Below are 23433 nucleotides of genomic sequence, written 5' to 3'. Positions count from 1 at the left end.
ATAAGGGAGAGCCTCACTCTGGATGCCTGAGCATGCCCCCCTTGTCATAACTGCTGCAGAGTGGAGGCCTCTGCCTGGACCATCCCTCAGCCTCTTCTCTCTTTGTATCTTTTGAGCCTATTTCAGCCAACATTACCTACATAAAACTTAGGTGTCACTGTCAATATTTTTCTAATATTTTAAAAACTATTTTTCTAATCTTGTCTCTTGCAGGAACAATTAAACAATAGAGGAGAGTATAAGACTTTTTATTTCCCTTTTGGGGAGCTTGCCATGTGAGAAGTGCCATGGTTGGATGTTGGATGGATAATCTTTTCCAGCCAAATCAGAAATGTGATCATGAACATCTCTAGGTAAAAAAGGCTGGTGAAAATCTACAACCTTGAAAAGACTTCAGAGTAGCCTATTAGCAAGACATGGGTGATTTCCTCACAGAGCAGGATGAGTCAAAAAGCAAGAATAATGCAGAGGCCTCAGGGCCCCCAGAATGCTGACATCCTATCCCTTAGGTTTCTAGGCTTGGAAGACAGCTAGACATTGTAAGATTCTCATCTCACCGTCACAGATTGCATTTAATTTTTCATTACTGATAATTAAACTGACTTCCTCATGTTGAGGTTAAAATTGCTTATGCATGCAAGGATCTAGTCCACATATTGCCCCAAATCACTTAGAGTCTCTTGGACTACAGAAAGGCTGGCCTATCTGACTACAAATCTGTTTCTTTTTATTAAATAAGGTAACACAGTAATTTCTCTCAAGATGAATTTGAATTCCAGGAGAAAAAAAAAATATTTTCCACAATATACTTTGAATAAGAAATTGTAAACCATAACAAAAAAGCAAAGCAAAACAAACTAATCACATAAACAACTTAACATAATGAAATTGAGAAAGACAAACAAAGGGAGTTAATGATGAGTATAGAGGAAGACAATGGATCTTGCAGGTAGGACCATAGACAGAATGATATTTTTATTGTGATTTGAACATGGGCAAGATTTGGACATAAGGTTTAGAGAAGAGGCATGGCAGTGAAGACACTGGGAGAACATTCTACAAGTAGAGATATTTTATTAGAAGGAACAGATAAGTATAAATAATATTCAGGGGAAAGGAGATGCCCTGGGGAGTAGGGTAGATGAACAAAAACAAATAAGGAGTAAGATTGGAATGTGGGCTTTATTTTCTAGGCATTAGAAAGATTTTGCAGGCTTCTTAAAATCAGAATGACATATCAAAGAAGAAAATTGGGTGATTGGGCTGCAAAAATAAGGGTGAATGTAGATGGGAAGATCTGTTGTAAGAGTAAAATACTCTCAGTTAAAGTTAATAAGGAGGCATCTCATTTTAGTTTTGATTTGTGTTTCCCTGATGATGAGTGATATTGAGCATCTTTTCATGTGTCTGTTAGCCCTCTGGATGTATTCTTTGGAAAAATGTCTATTCATGTCATCTGCCTATTTTTTAACTGGATTATTTGAAATTTGGATGTTGAGTTTGATGAGTTCTTTATAGATTTTGGATACTAACCCCCTATCATATATGCAATTTGCAAATATCTTCTCTCATTCCAAAGGTTGTCTTTTTATTTCATTGATAGTTTCCTACACTGTGCAGAAGCTTCTTGAAGAAGTCCTAATAGTTCATTTTTACTTTGCTTCCCTGGCCTCTGGAGACATGTCTAGTAAGAACTTGGTCCAGCCAATGTCAAAGACGTTGCTGCCTCTGTTCTCCTCTAGAATTTAGATGGTTTCCTGTCTTACATTTAGGTCTTTCATCCATTTTGAATTTATTTTTGTGCATGGCGTAAGAAGTGTGGTCCATTTTCATTCTTCTGCACGCTGCTGTCCAGTTTTCCCAACACCATTTGTTGAAGAGACTGTCTTTGTTTCCCATTGGATACTCTTTCCTGCTTTGTTGAGATTGGCTGACCATATAGTTATGGGTCCATTTCTCGGTTTTCTATTCTGTTCCATTGGTCTATGTGTCTGTTTTTGTGCCAGGGCCATGTTGTCCTGAAGACTACAGCTTTGTAATATAGCTTGAAGTCCAGAATTGTGATGCCTCCAGCTTTGCTTTTCTTTTTCAGGATTGTTTTGGCTATTCAGGATAATTTGTGGTTCCATACAAATCTTAGGATTGTTTGTGCTAGCTCTGTGAAAAATGCTGGTGGTATTTTGATAGGGGTTGCATTAAATGTATAGATTGCTTTGGGTAGTATTGACATTTCGACAATATTTGCTCTTCCAATCCATGAGCATCCCATGGGATGTCTTCCCATTTCCTTGTGTCATAAGTGTTCTACAGTTTTCAGAGTACAGATCTTTTACCTCTTTTTATTCCTAGGTATCTTATGGTTTTCAGTGTAATTGCAAACGTGATCGATTCCTTGATTTCTCTTTCTGCTGCTTCATTATTGGTATATAGACATGCAGCAGATTTCTTGTATCCTGTGACTTTGCTCAATTTGTGTCTCACTTTTAGCAATTTTTTGGTGGAGTCTTTCCGATATTAAGGAGAGCACTTGTTGTGATGGACACTGGGTATTATATGTAAGTGGTAAATCACTAAATTCTACTCCTAAAACTAAAATTACACTATATGTTAACTGACTAGAATTTAAATAAAAACTTGAAACATTAAGTAGAATAAATTAATTAAGAATAAACTTAATGAGGAAATCTATTAGGGAATTTAGAATAAATTTAGAATAAAGAAGAATTAGAATTTAGAATTTAGAATTTAGAATAAAGAAGAAGAAATGTTTGGGCAGGTGAAACTAAAAACCCCAGGATGTTAGGAGTTTCAAGGCAGATGAGCATTGATGAAGGTAAGGGACTCAGCTTGTTTAGCCTATTTTGAGTAGATGATATTAGAAGTAGGAAAGTGAGTAGGAAAAGGAAACCTTGAGTGGTTTGGACAATATTCAGATAACTTCATTTTTAAAGATGTTAATTCTGAAGAAACGATGACAGGCAAATTTTCCAACTGCATCCAAAAAGAGACGTCATCAGTGTGGCCATCCGTAATCAGGCCATGTACAAAGAAGTGTGCCATCATGCAAAGGCCAAAAGCATCAATGTGCTAAGTGGATCACTATATTTACAGCTTGTGGTGAGATTCACAATACAATTATCCAGCTATGAACATTTGTAAAATGAAAAGAATGGTACTTAAAAATCAAGTTTAACAGTTTCTTGGAGCCCTTTCCACAGGACATGGATGGTAATATTTTTCACCTAAAACAATGTGGTTTACTGAGAAATGAATAGATAACTTCTTTTTCCATGACCAAAATCTGAAAGTTAAAATGGACGAATAGATGGAAAAAAAGAGTCTGGACAACAGAGTATTATACACTATAAGTGAGGAGGACAAAGAGAGGGAAGGGAGGCCATCCAATATCCCAGGATAGGAAAGGCAGCAAAGGAAGCATCCCCATGTATACCTCCCAGTGCATGAGGCATACAGAAGAAATGAAAGACACAAAGGAGAATGAGAAAACACAAACACAGTTATGAGGTTCTATGACAAGGGTAGCAAACCCTAGGGATGATGGAAATATCATGCTAGCACACTTGGTGAGGGAGTTGGCAGTCCCTCTTGAAATGAGGATGGAGGCTCTGTGAGACGATGATCAACTCATGTATCAACTGATGGTATCAATAAGGACTAAGCAACCTCAGAAAATGAAAGACCAAGAGCATGAGGACAGATAGTAAATGGAATAAAACAGTTGTAATCTTGTAGTCTTGCAAGTTATTATCAACCCTTAAGAAGGATATTAATCGTAGACTCTAATATATAGTATACTGCTCTCTTGGAGATATTCGTGATTCATTGCCTGTAATTTAATGATTTATTAAATGTAGTCATTTTTTTTTAAATTAATAAGAAGAATTCCTCTTTCAGTTATTCCCAAATAAAAGGTGCAGGGCCCTGTATTTTCTAGTGACTGCTATATCCCCAGCACCTAGCACAAAATCAGACTATAGTTAACAATAAATATTTTTGGAGTAATAAATGAGTAGGTGAGTAAATGACTAAACTCAGTCCCAAATTTACTATGGCACAGAAATCACGTAAGAGAACTTCTTGGATTCAAGTAGACTCTAATGAACATCTTGTCTTCACAATAGAGTCAAAGTAGGAGATAAACCACCCCACCTCAGCTTCTACCAACATGGTAAAAGTTTGTCTCTGACAGTTACAGATTCAAGTACAATTCTCTCTTAAAATGTTTGCTGCTGAAGAGAGAAGTAGGGCAGTGATTTAAAATGGTAGTAGTTTGGAGATATGTTTTGAAAAATTATCATTCAACATTGTCCTATGTACCTGGTGAAATGTAAAACTCTGCAACACATTAAAATGCTTTCAATGTGTACTTTCAATAGGTACTAAATAATTTAATTTAAAATAATTAAACATGTTAATAAATGTATAGGTTTATAACCAGTGTTAGAAACCATTGCCCCTATCCTCCTCACAAGGTACATTTTCTGTGAGCAGAAAAATAATTATTTGCTATTATGTAGCATGTAAGATTTAACTAACTCTACTACACTGTCTAAAAGATAGCTAGATGAATAGTGACCACATACATTTCAGTGATGGTGTATGGTAATAAACTGATATTACTTTCACATCAATCATTTTGTCTCTTCTAACATATTTTTCTAAACCCCTGTATTTTCTTTTTCTCAACTACATGTCCAAAATACAGTCCTTAATATTAATAGACACTTATTTTTTTATTGAATATTCTATAAGGGCTCTTAATGTACTAGAGTTTTTGGCTCCCCATTTTGGTTCTTTATACTTAAGCCAGCTGTACAAGGTTCCATTTTTGTACATACAACTACTTTTAGCACAGTAGACTGCCAAATTTCACGGACTTTTTTTTTTTCATGCTGCCTGTGCTATATTTATTATTCTCCTCAGAGTTTTCAAATTTAACAAATTCACAGATGCTTTCTCTGTCTAGGCTCATTTATGTAGATTTTTTAACAGTAAATATGTCTACTGACCCACTCAACACTTCTCTTCTTGCAGCTCTGGTAAATTCTTGGTGTTTTAATCATCCCTTCTTCTCCTCAGAAACTTGCCTTAGTATAATCATTTCATTATGTGATGTCTGAAAACTGTTCTTAACCATGATAGCATGGAGGTTAATAGGACTTAGAATATTGTTTGCACAGAATTTTATGATCTCCACACACCCATTTGTTTTTTATTAAAAGACATTTTAACCCAACCCCACCCCCATTGAGGAGAGATCAATACAACTTTTTGTTTTATGATCAAGAGTGCTTGGCAGGACACCTCATTGATTTCAGAGACAAATTTGAACATATTCTTGATGATGCTGGAAACTAATATGTTAGCAGTGAAATCTTTCTTTTTTTTTTTGGGGGGGGGGGACCATGTCCAACGAAATTTCCAGAAAATTTAGTTATTATTTAACAAGAAGAAATAAGCTATATTTTCCTTTGGTAAATTTCATATTCTCCTCCCTACATATCCTAGGCATTTAATTGTAAGGAAAAAATATAATTAGAAAAAAACTGTTAACTATTTTCTTAAAGTACAGAGATAAGAATGACCTTTAATCTTATTAGTAGCTTGAGTTTAATATGATGATCTAATATCTTTGTTTTAATTCTAAAATTATAGCTTTCCACATCTTTCTGTTGACCTGATGCTTAGGACATTAGAGAATGCCTGTATAATTGAAATATTAGCATTTTTAATGATACTGGATTTGAAAGACTTTATTCTTAGGATCAGTGAGTCACATGGTAAATTCCATTTTAGTTGTTCATGATGATGACACCATTTCTTTATACTACAATTTCCATGTGTGCATGAATGATGTTATTTGATCTGTGTTAAAAAATAAACACTCATTAAATCTCTTGTCAATCTCTAGTCTAGCACAGTTAATTCCACTCAGTAGTTACTGTTGACGATAATAAATTGAGAGAACGAATTAGCCACAGCATTTCTGATGCAAATTTTGCATTTGGTTAAAAACGATAAATGTTGAGGATCTAAGTGCTACTGAGATAATCAATTTCCCTGCATTTGATGAAAGTCTGTTTTGTTTATTTTCTCATGGACTTATATTACCATGTTCTGCCTATCATAACTGATGCTGTATTCAATAAGGATTTTCTGTAACAGCCACTTTCTTAAAGATCTTCATTCTTTTATATACCTAATCGAGAAGTTATCCTGAGAATTAATGACTCTTAATAGACATAATAGACACTTAACTAATGTTATCTCTTTTGCTCTTCTGTTAGCACCCAGAAATTAAACCTACAATACCAATCAGAACTGAAATCTCAGACTGAGAATAGACTGATGAAAAAAAATCTGTAATTATAGCTCCAAGAGAAATTACTAGGATAAAGTTAAACACTGTTTTGTCCATGGCTCTCAAAATGCAAATTTTGGTATGAATTTCTATTTTAATAATATATAAGGACATTTCAGTTAACTTCCAAAGAAAATTAAAATGTTGTCAATAATTTCATATATTCTGTTTTCCTTTTATGCCATTGGAGTCCATTTTTCAATACTTGGTAGGCATATTTTTTAATGTATTACTATTACAGAGTGAAATCCTATTTGACATACCAGAGATTATGAACCTGCTTTAGTCTAAGGATGTGTTAATTTTTCCCTTAGATTAATTTCTATAAATGGCTTTCCTTCTTTCAAATGGACATTGGATCCTCATAAAACTAAATTATTTTGTGGATTTTAAAATATCATATTTAAAGTATGCAGAATCCATTGGAACAATAGACAAGTTCTCTAAAGTTATTCTCTTTAGGGATCGTATTTTTCATAAACATTCTTTTAATAGATATCAGACTGAAATTCAATCTGGAACATATGAACTGAAAACATAGAAGAAATATAGCTAGTTAGTATTTAAAGAGAAGATTAATGGGGAGGAAAAAAGGTATGCCCCTGGCCAAATGAAATAGTGAAATTGTTTTATTTTAAACTCATAGATGAATGATTCATACAAAATACTGCACATGTAAAAATAAAGAATTTTAGAAGAGTTATCAAACAATAATTTAAGCATAATATGTTGTCATACTTGGCAATATGGAAAATAAAGTAGACTATACTTGCCCTAACAATATTCAACACAGACCATACTAAAAATGATCAATGTAGCCATAATACTGATTAAAAAGGATGGTTTTATTTTGTACACCTCATTAAAAGTAAAACTATGGAGAAAATATAGAGGCTTAAGAGCAACCAAGTTAAAAACTAGAATTGTTCATCTGTAAACTGACCAGAACTTTACCAGAATACCTGGTAAAAGAATAGTAAGAGACAGATCTAAATAACACTAAACAATCAGAATAGTATTTAGTTTAGAATTGGACATATTAGCTATATACTAATGATGGCAATATGGCAAAACTGATTTCACAGCCACAGAATTTTATTCTGATAGCACAAAACACATAAATCTCTAATTGGATTATTTAATAATATGCATTATCATTTAAATGTATTTTTACACATTAAAAAATATTCTACATTTAATGTAATCCCTACCAAATACCACCAGCATTCTTCATAGAACTAGAAAAAATAATCCTAAAACTTGTATGGAACCACAATAGACCCCAAATAGCCAAAGCAACCTTAAAAAAGAAAAGAAGGCATCACAATTCCAGACTTCAAGTTATATTAAAAGCTGTCGTAATTAAAACAGTATGGTACTGGCACAAAATAGACATGTAGGTCAATAGAACCGAATAGAAAACCCAGAAATGAACTCACAACTATTATGGTCAATTAATCTTCAACAAAGCAGTAAAGAATATCCAATGGGCTAAAGAAAGTCTCTTCAGCAAATGGTTTTGGGAACACTGGACAGCAACATGCAGAGGAATAAAAGTGGACCACCTTCTTACACTGGATACAAACATAAATTCAAAATGGATGACAGACCTAAGTGTGAGACCAGAAACCATAAAAGTTCTAGAAGAGCACACAGACAGTAACTTCTTTGACATCAGTCATAGCAATTTCATTCCAGATACGTAACCTAAAGCAAGGGAAACAAAAGAAAACATAAACTATTGGGACTACAGTAAAATAAAAATTTTCTGCACAGTGAAGGAAATGATCAACAAAACTAAAAGACAACCTATGGATTAAGAGAAGATATTTGCAAAGGACATGTCTGGTAAGGGGTTAGTATCTAAAATATATAAAGAACTTATGAAAGTCAACCACCAAAAAATAAGTAATCTGATCGAAAATAGGCAAAAGATAGGAATAGACATTTTTCCAAAGAAGACATACAAATGACCAACAGACCCATGAAAAGATGCTGAACATCACTCATCATCAGGGAAATGTAAATAAAAAAGACAATGATATATCACCTCACACCTGTCAGAATGGCTAAAATCAACAATACAAGAAACAACAGGTGTTGGGGAGGATGTGGAGAAAGGGAACCCTCTTGCAATATTGATGAGACTGAGAACCGGTAAAGCCACTCTGGCAAACAGTATGAAGTTTCCTCAAAAAGTTAAAAATAGAACTACCCCAGGATCCAGTAATTACACTAGTAGGTATTTACCCAAAGAATACAAAAATATTAATTCAAAGGAAAATATGATCTCCCAATGTTTATAGCAGCATTATCTACAATAGCTAAATTATGGAAACAGCTCAAGTGTCCATCAACTGATGACTAGATAAGGAAGAGGTGATATATGTACCTGATGGAATATTATTCAGCCATAAAAAAGAATGAAATCTTGCCATTTGCAACAACACGGATGGAGTAAGAGAGTATTATGCTAAGTGAAAGAAGTTAGTCAGAGAAAGACAAATACGATAGGATTTCACCCAGATGTATAATTTAAGAAACAAAACAAATGAGCAAAGGGCAAGAAAAGAGAGAGAGGGCAAACCAAGAAACAGACTCTTAACTATAGAGAACAAACTGATGGTTACCAGAATGGAGGTGGGTGAGGGGATGGGTTAAAGAGGTGATGGGGATTAATGGGTGCACTTGTGATGAGCACTGGGTGTTGTATGGAGGTGTTAAATCACTATATTGTACATCTAAAATTAATATTATATTGTATGTTCACTAACTGCAATTTAAATAAAAATTTTAAAAAGTAGTTATTCTAATTGATATAATTCACAATTACATCAGAATCTCAAAACAATTCACTGTTTACTTACAGCTTCTGAAGAACTTAGAACAGTACCTAGTACACAATAAGCTATACATATTTTATTAATGCCATATATTATGTTGTATTATATAAATATTTATAAGCACTCTATATATTATTGCTATTCATTCTCAAAGACGTTTTAAAATTTATATAACCCTTAAATGGTAGCTGTAGATATGAAATCAACTGCTCTTACTAGAGAAAATTTAAAAATCAATGCCTTCAGTTAAAATTCAGAGGGTTATAAAAGTGAATAGAGAGTTCAGTTTTATATAATGCATATACAGAGTGCCTAATCTACATATAATTTATACAAATGTTTCCACAGTTGGAGACTTAACTCCTGAGAAGTTTTAAAGGATATTCTGTGTAGGCAGGAAACATTTACCATGATTCCAAATGTTTCCGAGAAGCTTTTTTTTTTTTTTTTTTTTTAATGTTACTCACAGGGGTGGGTTGGGACTAGTCTGACCTCCATTGCCCACAGAGTCCCACGTCTTTGGCAGAATTCTCAATGATAGAAGGGGATGACTTGGTTTCTTTCCAAAGAGCACTAAATGAATAGGCTGCTTTCCTTCTGATTTTACAGATGATAAGTCCTTTAGAATGTCCTTAACAACTGGGCTTCTTTGGAAATAAGTGAATTTCAGAATTTAGCATCTTCTAACACTAGCTGAGGCCTCCTGTGCTCTTACACAAGAGAACAGACCCCTCAAGAGTGACACAGCTCCTTTCCCAGCTACAAATGGTGCCATAGAAACCAGAACAGCTTTGAGAATATAACCACTGGATTGCTGTGTTTAGATTAGTGGCAGTATTAACCATCAATCCTATTTAATCTTTGGACTGTCCTCAGTGATTGGTGGAAATTATAAAGCATGTGTCGGAATGCTTCTGTTTCAGTGTTGGGGGCATAGGGACCCTAGCATGAGAGCCTGACCAGGAACATTCAGGACAATTAGGCCATCTAAAAGCATAAAATATCATGAAGACTTCAGTTTTTCCATTTCATTTTCTTTTAAAATGGAATTTATTTTCATCTGGTCCATTATTTAAAAAGTCTAATGACTTAGCGGATATATATTTTTAATGTTTTATTTACTTTTGAGAGAGAGTGCGTGAGCAGGGAAGGGGCAGAGAGGAAGACAGAAGATCCAAAGCAAGTTCTGTGCTGACAGCAACAAGACCAATGTGGGGCTTGAATTTGCAGACCGTGAGATCATGACCTGAGCTGAAGTTGGACGCTCAACTGACTGAACCACCCAGGTGCCCGTGACTTAGCTGAAAATTTTTTAATAAAAAATAAACTTTACCATATTTATAAGATAATTGAGCTTCAACAAATTATTTTTATTTCTGAATGTCTGTTTTCCCCTTCGTAAAATAGTGATATTAATAATAACAATACCTGCCCCATAGAATTGAAGGAATTAAATGAGGTAAAACACAGAACAGTACATTTTCTGAAACACAATATATCCTCCATAAGTGCAATAATGATGATGATCATCAATTTTTCTCAAAGAGCATTTACTAGTAATAGTAAAACAATAATTTACATGTATCAAATGCTGACAATACACCAGACACTTTTCCAAGTATCTTGTAAGATTGTTAAATTTCATTTTTTAATTCATTTGACCTACTTATCGAGTGCCTAATTCGTGCAGGTTATGTTCTTAGTGCCATATAAACAGACAAAAACACACCCTACAGTGATATTTTTACTCTACAGGACTGACTAGAACCTTAACAAATACTTGGACTTTTAGTGTATTAATGATATGGAGAAGTCGAAAGCAGGGTAGATGGAAGGTTTATCGGAATTTCTGTCACGGAGGGCAGTCTAGAGAGGCTGTCTCGGAGAAAGTGGTATTTATGGAAAGACTTGGAGGAAATGAGAAGTAAACACAGGGACGCTGAGGAGGAATGCTCCCGGCAAAGGGGGGTGGAGTGTTCAAATCCCTGAAGGAGGAGTAGCTTTGGCATACTTGGTGAAGCACCAGGGAGGCCAAGGTGGCTGGCCTTGCAGGGTCAAGGTGGAAGCAAGGGAGGGTGCTACCCAGAATCTCAGAGGGGGGCTTGGCCCTGCGGGCACCCTGACTTCATACTCAGTCTCAGGAACTGTGAGACAATGAATTTCTATTTTTGTCAGCCATTCATTCTGTGGCACTGTTACAGCCGTCCTGGGGAGCTGACACACTCCGTGCTCTGTGTTCTGACTTCCTAGAGAAATACAGAAGGGTAAACTATACTACTACAATACCTTCAGAGTGCCCTCTTTACAATAAGAAAGCAGATTTCTTCCCTTAAACAAAGGTGTGGACAACAGAACATATCTTGAGTGACGTGATGAATTATCAAAGTAACTACAGCAGCTAAGGCTTGAGTGTTCAAGTTTTTGTTTTTTTGTTTTTTGTGGGTTTTTTGGCTGACATCTATTGAGTTTACTGCACAACACACACCATGCTATGTTCATTAGCCTGTACTGCTGTCAGAGCAATTCTATGAGTTAAGGGCCATTTATAGCTCTCCATTTTTTCAAAGGAGAGGTAGAGTGACTTTGGAATTTTGGTGGCAGTTTGAACCTAGATCATCTGACCTCTCACTGCTGTGCATAACCTATGCTCCCTGCTGCATTCTGTCTCAGAACCACTACTGCATCGGCTACATTTTTAAAAAGACGATGCGGTTTCTTTGGTTATTAATTTAAAACTTCCGCCACCTTGTTTTCCTGAGCCTTTTGTTTGTTTGCTACTGGTCTTGAATTTCTTTGCCTGTAGTTTGCTTTCAGTTCTATCAGCTACTTTGATGTCTGTTTAATATTGAATTAGCATTCCAGCAATCTCTCTGCCAGCACTAAATTGGCTCATTTTCTCTTCAACAGTTCGGTACACTGACCATGCACAGCAGCTTGTGTGATTTGCTAAATTGAGTCACTTGTGCTGTTATTTATGCTTACTATGAACTATTATTTACATGGCAAGCTGTAATCCTGATTTATAATGATAACATTAATTGACTGCATTTGACTGTGCACCTTAACTCTACATAATTTGCCTATAAATTTTCAGAATTTTGTGTTGTTTAGCATGGGAGGCTCATGACCATTTTTGCAAGGCTGCCCTATCGATGTTGTTCTCGCTAATTGGCTGGAGGTGGTGTAGAGCTTAACCTTACAGAAAGGTTTACAGTTTTCTGCCAGAACAAAATTCCCCTTTATCCCACCTTAGCAATGTTTTCCTCTCCTACTGCTTTCTAAATCACAAGGCCATGAGACCACTGGTTTCCACCTGTGACCAGATAAATTCACCATTCAGTCACAAACATGAATTCCCATGAAAATCTAACTGAAGCTAATAGAAAAGGCAGAGATCAGTAGGAAGTTACAATGGCTTTTCCATTAAGCTCTCTGCATCTGTTGGTTTTAATAACTGGCATTACCTACTTTAGTCTCCACACCAGTGTTCTGCACCTAGGCTTTGTGTCAGAATCACCTGTGGAATTTTTTAAATGGTACGTGGGGTGAAAAACTTTTTATTTCATTGTCTTTCTCAGGGGGTGGAGGGGGCAGGGAAGGATGCTGGCAAATCTGTTTGTAAATCACAGCACATCTAATGCACCGCCCAATTGAGAAGTTTCTCTCTCCACGGTCAGAAGGTAAATGAGGAACAGGATGGGAAAATACACTTTCGGAGCCCCACTCCATTCTGGGAAACTGGTGAACAGACCATATTTAGAGAGGTTCCAAGTCTGGTTTGAATCACTTTGGGTCACTTATCCTTTCTCACTCTGCCCTTTCCGTAAGACACACCTTTGTGTTTAACCTCAAATGACTTAGTAAAATAGCTCAGGGAGGAAAGGGAACCAATAATGCTGAAGGCAAAATGAGAAGCCCCACAGTTTCATGAAGTCAATGGTTCACCTATAGAGTTAATTGGGAACTACCTCACTTTCTTCACCAACTGCCTCTCTGGGCCCTCCCAAAGGCCTGGTCACCACAGGGCAATTTCTATTCTTTCTCCTAATCTGGAGATGGCAATAAATAGGTACTGTTATGCTTTCAAGATAAACTGCATTCCACTTAAAATATTTAATATCCCCAGTAATACTTCACACACATTGTGGATCAATTCATTTGTCTATTACCTGGTTTTGAACAGAAGATAAAATAATCACTTTGTAGAGTAAAAATAAACACAATGCAAGTCTATCTAATGTTACAATTATTCCAATTTGATGACCTACCCCCTGTGCAGCTTTACCCATTGATAATGCGTGGTGCTTTGCTATGAGTGACAGAGCCCTGGTATCTAAAAAGCAGAACTGTTAGCAAATTAATGGATTGGAAGATTCAAGGAAGTAAATATGATAATTCTCCCCGAATTCATATAGGTTTGAAGCAATTTCTGTCAAGATCAGGACATAGATTTTGGTAGACACAAAGACGTTTATTATTGTGTTTACATGTAAGGGCATGGGACCTCGAAAAAGAAGAATAGGGGCACCTGAATGGCTCAGTTAGTCAAGTGTCCAACTCCTGATTTTGGCTTAGGTCACGATCCCAGGATCATGGGTTCAAGCTCTTCATCGGGATCCGTGCTGAGCGTGGAGCCTGCATGAGATTCTCTTGTCTCTGTCTCTGCCCCTGCCCTGCTCTCTCTCTTTCTCTAACATAAAGTTAATTTAAAAAATAAAATACACATAAAAAGTACAGTGGAAGGAATCACTCCACCCAATTTAATATTTACTATATAGTAAGCATAATTAAGACACTAGGATTACTGGCAGAATAGATATATAGAATTTGTCTGATTTAATTTTTCTATCTGCAACCAAGGAAAGAATATCCTGTTCTTTGAATAGCTTTGTTTTGCATTTGTGACCAGCATGGTTTAGGAGTGATGCGTGGACAAAAATGTTCAGCCGTTAGGACCTATTATATCATTCAGTAAACTTCCTTTTTCTTATTTTAATTTTTTTAAGTTTATTTATTGATTTTGAAAGAATGAGCAAGCTGAGAAGGGGCAGAGTGAAGGAGAGAGAGAGTCCCAAGCAGGTTCCACACTGCCAGAGTGAAGCCATATGCAGGGTTCAAACCCACGAGAACATGACCTGAGCCAAAATCAAGAGTCAGAGGCTTAATGGACTGAACCACCCAGGCACCCCAGTAACCTTTCTTTTTCTTTCAGCATTTTAAATATTCAAGTGATTGTTTCAATATGACAGTACTTTTCTACCTATATGTAATTGTTACTAATTGTTATTCTTTGATGATGTACATATAATTGTAACAAATTACAGAAATATACTTTTTTAAAATTAATTTTAGGGGCGCCTGGGTGGCTCAGTGGGTTGAGTGCTCAACTTTGGCTCAGGTCATGATCTCACTGTTCGTAGGTTCAAACCCCACGTTGGTCTCTGTGCTGACACCTCAGAGCCTGGAGCCTGCTTCAGAATCTGTGTCTCCCTCTCTCTCTGCCCCTCCCCCACTCACGCTCGCTCTCTCTCTCAAAAATAAATAAACATTAAAAAACATTTTTTAGGGGCGCCTGGGTGGCGCAGTCGGTTAGACGTCCGACTTCAGCCAGGTCACGATCTCGCGGTCCGTGGGTTCGAGCCCCGCGTCGGGCTCTGGGCTGATGGCTCAGAGCCTGGAGCCTGCTTCCGATTCTGTGTCTCCCTCTCTCTCTGCCCCTCCCCCGTTCATGCTCTGTCTCTCTCTGTCCCAAAAATAAATAAACGTTGAAAAAAAAAATTAAAAAAAAAAAAACATTTTTTAATAATAATAAAATTTGGAAACAAAATTTGAAACTCATTGGCCATATTTAATTTGAAATTATAATGGGGAATGTGGAAAATTCTATTACATGAAGCCACAAATGTGATTTTATAAATTTCTCTCTTGGTAAAATTTGCCAATATATATTTCAGTTAATAAAATCCTAAATTGAGGGCGCCTGGGTAGCTCAGCTGTTAAGCATGTGACTTTGGCTCAGGTCATGATCTCATGGTTCGTGAGTTCGAGTACCACATCAGGTGAGCTAGTACCCTGCTTTAGGTGAGCCCCACTTCCCACTTGTCTCTCTCTCTCTCTTTCTACCCCTCCTGAGATTCCTTCTTTCTCTCTCTCTCTCTCTCTCTCTCTCTCTGCCCCATGCTCACTTGCACTCTAAATAAATAAATAAATAAATAAATAAATAAATAAATTCCTAGATTGACAAGTTTCAAATGTTTATTTTGCCCCATTCTCTCTACTCCAAAAAGAGATGAGATCACTTATCTTAGGTCAAAATAATCTGTGAATTTAACCAAGTATGATTGCCTCTCCATCCTGTATTTTTTCTACTTTGCTTAACTGCTACAAGTTAGATTTTGGATAAAAGAACAATTCTGATCCTGTTTTTTAACCTTCGTTTTTGAAATTGTGAGATATGGTCACTTTGCAAGCCAACTGCATGGAAAAGTTTCTTCAGTGCAGATTTCCAGGACCCACTTCAGACCTACTGAATCCAAATCTCCGCACTTCGGCCCCAAATCTGTGTTTTTGAAAGTTCTCCATATGATTCTTAACCTGCCATAAATTTTTAGTCTTACTCCACAGAATGTTTTTCTCTAGACTCCATACAAAATATTTTCTTCTCTGTAGACTCTATAGCACATATTAGTAAAATTATGCATCCTAAAATCACTTTGACAATCACTATTGTTATTTCCTTTCCTTTGTTGAAACAGTGGTTCATTTGTAACACCCACACGCATTTATTTTGACAAAAATCATACCATGAACATGAGATGAATTAGACATGATTTCATCTGCAAATGCCCATTTGCTTTTATTATTCATTTGTATTAATTCAATCCAGACCAACCTATTTTCCTAAGATAACATGAGAAGCATTAAACCCAGAGAAAGCAGTGAAAGAACTGAGATTATTTTGCTTGAAGCCTAGTCTGCTATAAAGCAGGCACAATGTATCTATGTTAGGAGATCCACGTTCTACTCCTTTCTCACCAAGCATTTTCATTTTCCCTTGCGATCTTCAGCAGTTTTTGTGCAGATTTATTATTATACAGATACTTAACAGAGGAAGTAGAATTCTTAGAAGCATAAGGCTTTCATGGCCACTCCATACATTGTGCCTTGTGCGGGCGCGCGCGCGCGCACACACACACACTCTTAAATACAGGCTCAACAATAACCCATTAGTCTCCAACTTTAAAGGACAGGATATCAACAAATTGGTGTGAAACTGCGGCAGAAGATTTTCATAGCTATGCTCTGAAATGGTGTAGCAATAGGCAGGATTATTTTACAATTGGATTAAAAAATTTATTATTTAAAGATCACTGACCCTGCCCTCCCAGATACTATGCCACCTCCTGTTACCACAGACTCAGTCCTTCCACAATTGGTCATGATCTTGATGCCTCTTTTTAAACTTGTTTCTTTCAATATTTACTTCTCCACTCTGCGTTTTCCTCCATTAAAATAATTCCTGCATTCAAATATGCCCTGCTATACTTCTATATTAAATAATAATAAAAATAGTAAGTAAAAACCCCTCTCTGACAAACCTTACATCTAACATATAAAACCCTTCTGCTTTTCTTCGTGTAAGTTTCTCAAAAAAGCCATTTAGGATGACTGTTTTCATGTAATCCAATTTCCTTTCACTCCAAAATGTACTCCAATCTGGCTTCTACTCAAATTGCTACAAGAAAACTGCTCCCTCATCAGTCCTTAATGGCTAATGGATTTAAATGACCCCACATTTTAATCTCTAGCCATGAACCTGCTAACAAGATGCAAATTTATGTATGCACCTACCCAACTGACACATTCACCAGAACGCTTCCCGATGATAAACTTTTATGTTCCAAAATTTACTTTTTGCTCTTTTCGATCAGATTTTGCTTAATTTCTTGCTTTGTTTTTTCTCGTTTTTTTTAAATGGCACCTCCATGATGCAGATACTCAAAATAGATATTTTTAAATCGTTCTTGTCACTTCTCTCATTCTCTGCTCTTGCTCAGTCTGTTCTCATTCTCTGTAATTCTTGACTTGTAGTTGTTTGCATTTCTATTGGCATCACTAACTCACGACACTATCATTTTTTACTACAATAGACTCCTGTTTTGTGTGCTTGCTTTATTCTTGCCCTCAAATATGTCATTATTCATAAATTTCAAAATGCTATTTTGCAACTGGACACTTAATCATGTTATCACCCTACTAAAAACAAAATTCAATGGCATTCAATGAATTATTCCAGGAAGTAAAACTGACCCTATAGGATCTTGGTTTGAATACCTCCCCAACTTCATCTCCAGACATTTTCTCCTTAACTCACTGTGTCAGTAACACTGTCCTCCTTCCAATTCCTTGAATTTACTGACTTCCTACACCAGGCATTCGCACATGCTATCAATTCTATGAAATGTCCTTCACTTGTCTACAATTTCGTCAAAGTCCAGATCTTAATTTAAATTCCATGTCCTCAGACTCTGCCTTAATTCTCTTAAACTTATAAAACGTGCTTCTTTGGGATAGGTGAGTTTTCAAAAAAAAAAATGTGCTCTTGTATTCATTTCTTTATTTTCAGTTTGTGTTTCCTACTAAAGTATAAGTTTCATGAGAGCATACCTTGTGTGTATTTTTTTTAAACACGTATACCTGACACTTGTCATGGAACGTGGAAATATAAGGTATTCAATAATTATTTGTTGAATAAATAAATGGATTAAATGGTAAACAACTGTGATAAACTTTACTTCTTTCTTTCAGGATCTCAAACTAGCATATGATGATGCATCTATGACATGTGTTACATGATATAAAGCCAAATAATATACAACATTTAGGGATTCTGAATTTGTTTTAGCAAATTAATGTAACCTCATTATAAATTGCTTGGAGCTATCCATTTACAAAATAATGCTACAAATGTGTAAAATGAAAGCCCTGAAAAATGATTCCAATTTTAGAAAAGAACATTTTGAATGAGAACATTAACATTTGCAAAAACATTTATTTTCAATTTTTAGCAAGATGACTAAATGGCAATATGTGCTTTTGCTTTCTGCACGAAGGTGTAGTTGGTTGATTTTACGTATATGCTGGAGTATATTACATACTAAAACAACATGTTGAATCCAATTGCTCTCATTTCTCAATTTCAGCCCAGGATATGTTGTAATAGAGTCACGATCTGCTTAATGACACTACGACTTCTGCTTAATATGAGTTATAAATTTTCATTCTGGCATCTGTGTAAGGTGGTGCACCCTACCTGGTAAGTGACAATTCTCTAAGGACAAAATGATTAAAAGGATTTTTCAAGGTGCCAAGTTCAAGGGTTGGCTTTCACGGGCATCTGATTCCAATTCACATACTCTGGTCCACTAAGCCATTCTGCCTTTTCTTATAAGGATCACTGAAACCATATATACTTAAGTCCTGAACTCAAGTGAAACGTCGTAAGGACTTTTCTGGGCTTTATACGTTAACCTTTCTATGTTTTCAAGCTTAAATTATCAACCTTGGTTTTCTCTGTCAAAAGAGGCCAAGTGAGTACTTGTGAAGCTTTACAATTTTTTTTTTTTTTTTTTGGTAGATAACAAGAAGCCCAGTGGCAGGGAGCATTTTGGAGATTTTTTATTAGGTCTTTGTTATTCAAACAAGCCCTCTACTAAATAGAAATTTCAGGAATTTGGCAAAATTTGGAAGCCTAGCTATCTTGAAGGTATGAAATCAGGAAGCCAAATTAAAAGTTAAGAATTTACAAAAGCCTGTTAATGATTGTCTTCATATCTTAGAAGAATATAGGGTGCCTCCTGTAAAATTGGAAGCATATTACCTTTCATGATCTTTCCTATTTTTTCTTTCTTGGGTGTCTGTGGTTTATTCCCTATCAAGCAAAAAGGGGGCTGAGAGAGAAAGATTGCTTAAAGCAAAAAGGGGACTAAGAGAGAAAGATTGCTTACTAAAGACCTATGTCAATTACTTACAAGGGTGGTTGGAAATCTGCATTGTCTCTTTCTAATTTCATTCTACTTGCATGGATTTGATGTACAGCCAAGAAAAAAATATTTTCTCAATTGTGGCAGATTTGATCATGGATTGACACAGTGATGTCTGTTACGTAACAGGAATAGGAGTATTATTTGACCAACTAACAAACTAAAAGCGCTCTACTGGTATTTTGAGATTCATCTACAATCAAATGCCCCGCTTATTAATAATGAAGTATTTTTTTCTTCCATTGTAACTGCTAGACTATTGATAAAGTGGTGAAATAAAAAACATAAATGCCCACTTATGTATTTATATATTTTTAGTGCTTAAAAATTTTCAGTCTGGTATAATTGACAAAATTATAAGATCTTTAAAGTGTACAACATGATGATTTCATATACATAAACATTGTGAAAAGACTCCCCCATTGAGTTAATCAACACACCATCACTTCATATATTTTACCTTTTTTTTTATGGTGAGAACATTTAAGTTCTATTTTGTTAGCAAATTTCAACTGTACAATACAGTGTAAATAACCATGTTTTATGTTAGATTCTCAGACCTTATAAATCCTTTCTTTTTTTTGTTTTTTTTAGATTCCACATATAAGTGATACATTGCAGTATTTGTCTTATCTTTCACTGTCTGGCTTATCTCCCTTAGCATTATGCTCTCCAGCTTGTCATATATGGCAGGATTTTCTTCTCTTTTTAAGGCTAATATTCCATATTGTATACATTACATTTTATTCATCCATTCATCTATAGATAGACACTTAGGTTGTTTCCATACATTGGCTATGGTAAATAATGGTTCAATGAATATGGGAGTGCAGACATCTCTTTGAAATAATGCTTTTGTTTGCTTTGAATATTTGGTTCATTTTAAAATGGACTTTTATTTTCTTTACTGAATTTAAAAGTTTGTTTTAGTTATCACAAATTGATCTTTGAGTCACATATGACCAAAACAATTGTCTCCATAAACCTGATTTTTGGCAGTAGAAAATGATGAACTATTTCATCTGCCATAAAGCTCTCATGACTTGAAGGAGGGTTAGAGGTGAGTGATGAGCAGACAGCATGAGGAGTTGAGGAATTTTTAAATTGTCATTTTACTTCCTTCTGGTTCAAATCTAACTAAAGAATTTTGAAGGAAACTACTTCCAACATATTTCTAAATTTTACTCATTTCCAGTATTGATCTCTGGAAGCTTTTTTTTTTTTTTTTTTTTGATTGGAAGCTTTTCTTAAGGGAAAATGCCATAAAAGTGCAAGCGCTTCCATGAGATTGTTTTAAGTAGTCTTAATTGTTTTGGTGATGGCGGGAGAGAAAAATCAAAGGAGACGGAATTTGGAAATGTGTTTATGAGTATGAGAGAGCTACCAACCTTATATAGAATGTTATAAAAAAGATTTATCTGACCTGGATTGAGACACTGGATACAATGTTGAAAGATACTCTTAGCCATCATAAGGTCAATAAAGTGTCCCTATGCTTGTTTTGTATTTTCTACTTTATACTAATCAATACCACTACCACTTATCCCATCTCTATTACCACTAGGATTGCTACTATCAAATTAACAATAATTATGTTATTTTTACCATCATAGCAAGTCAAGAAAGTCACAAGTCTAAATATTCTATATACAGTTTTTTTTTCTCATTTCTCTCATATATTGTATAGGTGGGCATTTTCATTGTGTGTCTATTTTAGATACAGTAATGCAGATAACTAATTTTTCCACCAAATTTTTTCACCAAAAACTAAATCCTCATAGGAGTCCAAAAGTGGCGTTTCATGTCATCTTTCCTTTACCAGATAACTCAAAATTCAAATAGAAGGTCATAAGATTTTACTCAAAAATCTAACATGTTTCGCTCTTAGAACCTCATGTGCAATAGACCCTCCAGACTGACTACCAATAGTCACCATTTTGTGAATTTGATGGATCTGGTAGGTTATCTTTTACATGTTTATATGTTCTCAAAAGAGTATGCTCACTGCATAAACATTCAAATAGCTTATAAAACAATTAGCAAGCATTGTGATGTAGAATACATTCTATTTTTAAGCGATAAATATAGATTTTGTTTAAAGTTTAGCGATTACACTAAGGATCAGTGTTGGAGTTTACATGAACAGAGGCTTCATGGAGGTGACTGCATTTGATCTTTTTATTTTTTTCAAGTGTGTGGGATTTGTTCTAGGAAAGGAATAATTTTTTTTGAGGCCTTGAGTAAATATTTATTTTACTCAAGTATTTATTTTATTTTTTTAACTTTTTTTAAAATTTACATCCAAATTAGTTAGCATATAGTGAAACAATGATTTCGTGAGTAGGTTCCTTAATGCCCCTTGCCCATTTAGCCCATCCCCCCTCCCACAACCCTTCCAGCAACCCTCAGTTTGTTCTCCATATTTATGAGTCTCTTCTGTTTTGTCCCACTCCCTGTTTTTATATTATTTTTGTTTCCCTTCCCTTATGTTCATCTGTTTTGTCTCTTAAAGTTCTCATATGAGTGAAGTCATGTGATATTTGTCTTTCTCTGACTAATTTCGCTTAGCATAATACCCTTCAGTTCCATCCATGTAGTTGCAAATGGCAAGATTTCATTCTTTTTGATTGCCGAGTAATACTCCATTGGGTGTGTGTGTGTGTGTGTGTGTGTGTGTGTGTGTGGTGTGTGTGTGGTGTATATATATATATATATATATATATATATATATATATATATACCACATCTTCTTTATCCATTCATCCATCGATGGACATTTGGGCTCTTTCCATACTTTGGCTATTGTTGATAGTGCTGCTATAAACATAGGGTGCATGTGTCCCTTCAAAACAGCACACCTGTATCCCGTGGATAAATGCCTAGTAGTGCAATTGCTGGGTCATAGGGTAGTTCTATTTTTAATGTTTTGAGGAAACTCCATACTGTTTTCCAGAGTGGTTGCACCAGCTTGCACTGCAGCCAACAATGCAAAAGAGATCCTCTTTCTCCGCATCCTCGCCAACATGTGTTGTTGCCTGAGTTGTTCATGTTAGCCATTCTGACAGGTGTAAGGTGGTATCTCATTGTGGTTTTGATTTGTATTTCCCTGATGATAAGTGATGTGGAGCATTTTTTCCTGTGTTGGTTGGCCACCTGGATGTCTTCTTTGGAGGAGTGTCTATTCATGTCTTTTGCCCATTTCTTCACTGGATTATTTGTTTTTTGGGTGTTGAGTTTGATAAGTTCTTTATAGATTTTGGATACTAACCCTTTATCTGATATGTCGTTTGCAAATATCTTCTCCCATTCTGTTAGTTGCCTTTTAGTTTTGGTGACTGTTTCCTTCGCTGTACAGAAGCTTTTTACTTTGATGAGGTCCCAGTAGTTCATTCTTGCCTTTGTTTCCCTTGCCTTCGGAGACGTGTTGAGTAAGAAGTTGCTGCAGCCAAGGTCAAAGAGGTTTTTGCCTGCTTTCTCCTTGAGGATTTTGATGGCTTCCTGTCTTACATTTAAGTCTTTCATCCATTTTGAGTTTATTTTTGTGTACGGTGTAAGATAGTGGTCCAGTTTTCCCAGCACCACTTGCTGAAGAGACTGTCTTTATTCCATTTGATATTCTTAGGAAAGGAATAAATTTTAAAGGAGGTAGGCAAAGATGAGGAAGCATCATGAAAGAAATATTAAGTTATATGAAGACCAATTCTTCTATAGCAAAGACACACAGATACCCAACCCCAATATGAAAGGATATTAGAGAGACATGCTATTGATGTTTTTAAGACATTTTTGTAGAAAATTACTATGTATCTGCATTAATATAGTATTGTTTATTATTTTTAAAATTTTACACTAATGTTTATTATGTAAGTATCATTCATTTTTAAAAATTATTTATTTATTGAGAGAGAGGGAGGGAGAGAGAGAATCCTAAACAGGTTCCCTGTGGTCAGCACAGAGCCTGATGCGGGGCTTGCACTTATGAACTGGAAGACCATGACCTGAATGGAAATCAAGCGGCAGACAATTAACTGACTGAGCCCCCTAGATACCCCACTATCATTCAATTTGAAGTGCAACTTCATTTTTCAAACATTTTTGTGTTTAGTATTTATCTACAGTAATAAATTTAAATAAAACTCATTTTAATATTTTATAAGTATCCCAT

At 35.5% G+C, this 23433-nt stretch overlaps 1 long non-coding RNA gene across 1 annotated transcript in view; it reads left to right on the top strand.

Annotated features, from left to right (window-relative positions):
* Positions 1–2765: 2765 nt before the first annotated feature.
* LOC123609775 overlaps positions 2766–23433 on the top strand; it is a 39749-nt gene continuing 19081 nt past the window's right edge. Inside the window, exon 1 of the long non-coding RNA XR_006717959.1 lies at positions 2766–2833. This is a non-coding gene — a long non-coding RNA (uncharacterized LOC123609775). The remainder of the gene's footprint in view (positions 2834–23433) is intronic.

Source organism: Leopardus geoffroyi, chromosome B2 (genome assembly GCF_018350155.1).
Source record: "Leopardus geoffroyi isolate Oge1 chromosome B2, O.geoffroyi_Oge1_pat1.0, whole genome shotgun sequence".
In the NCBI taxonomy this organism is placed as follows: domain Eukaryota; kingdom Metazoa; phylum Chordata; class Mammalia; order Carnivora; family Felidae; genus Leopardus; species Leopardus geoffroyi.
The sequence above is the reverse complement of the archived record's forward strand: the minus strand, read 5'-3'. Positions and strand labels throughout refer to the sequence as shown.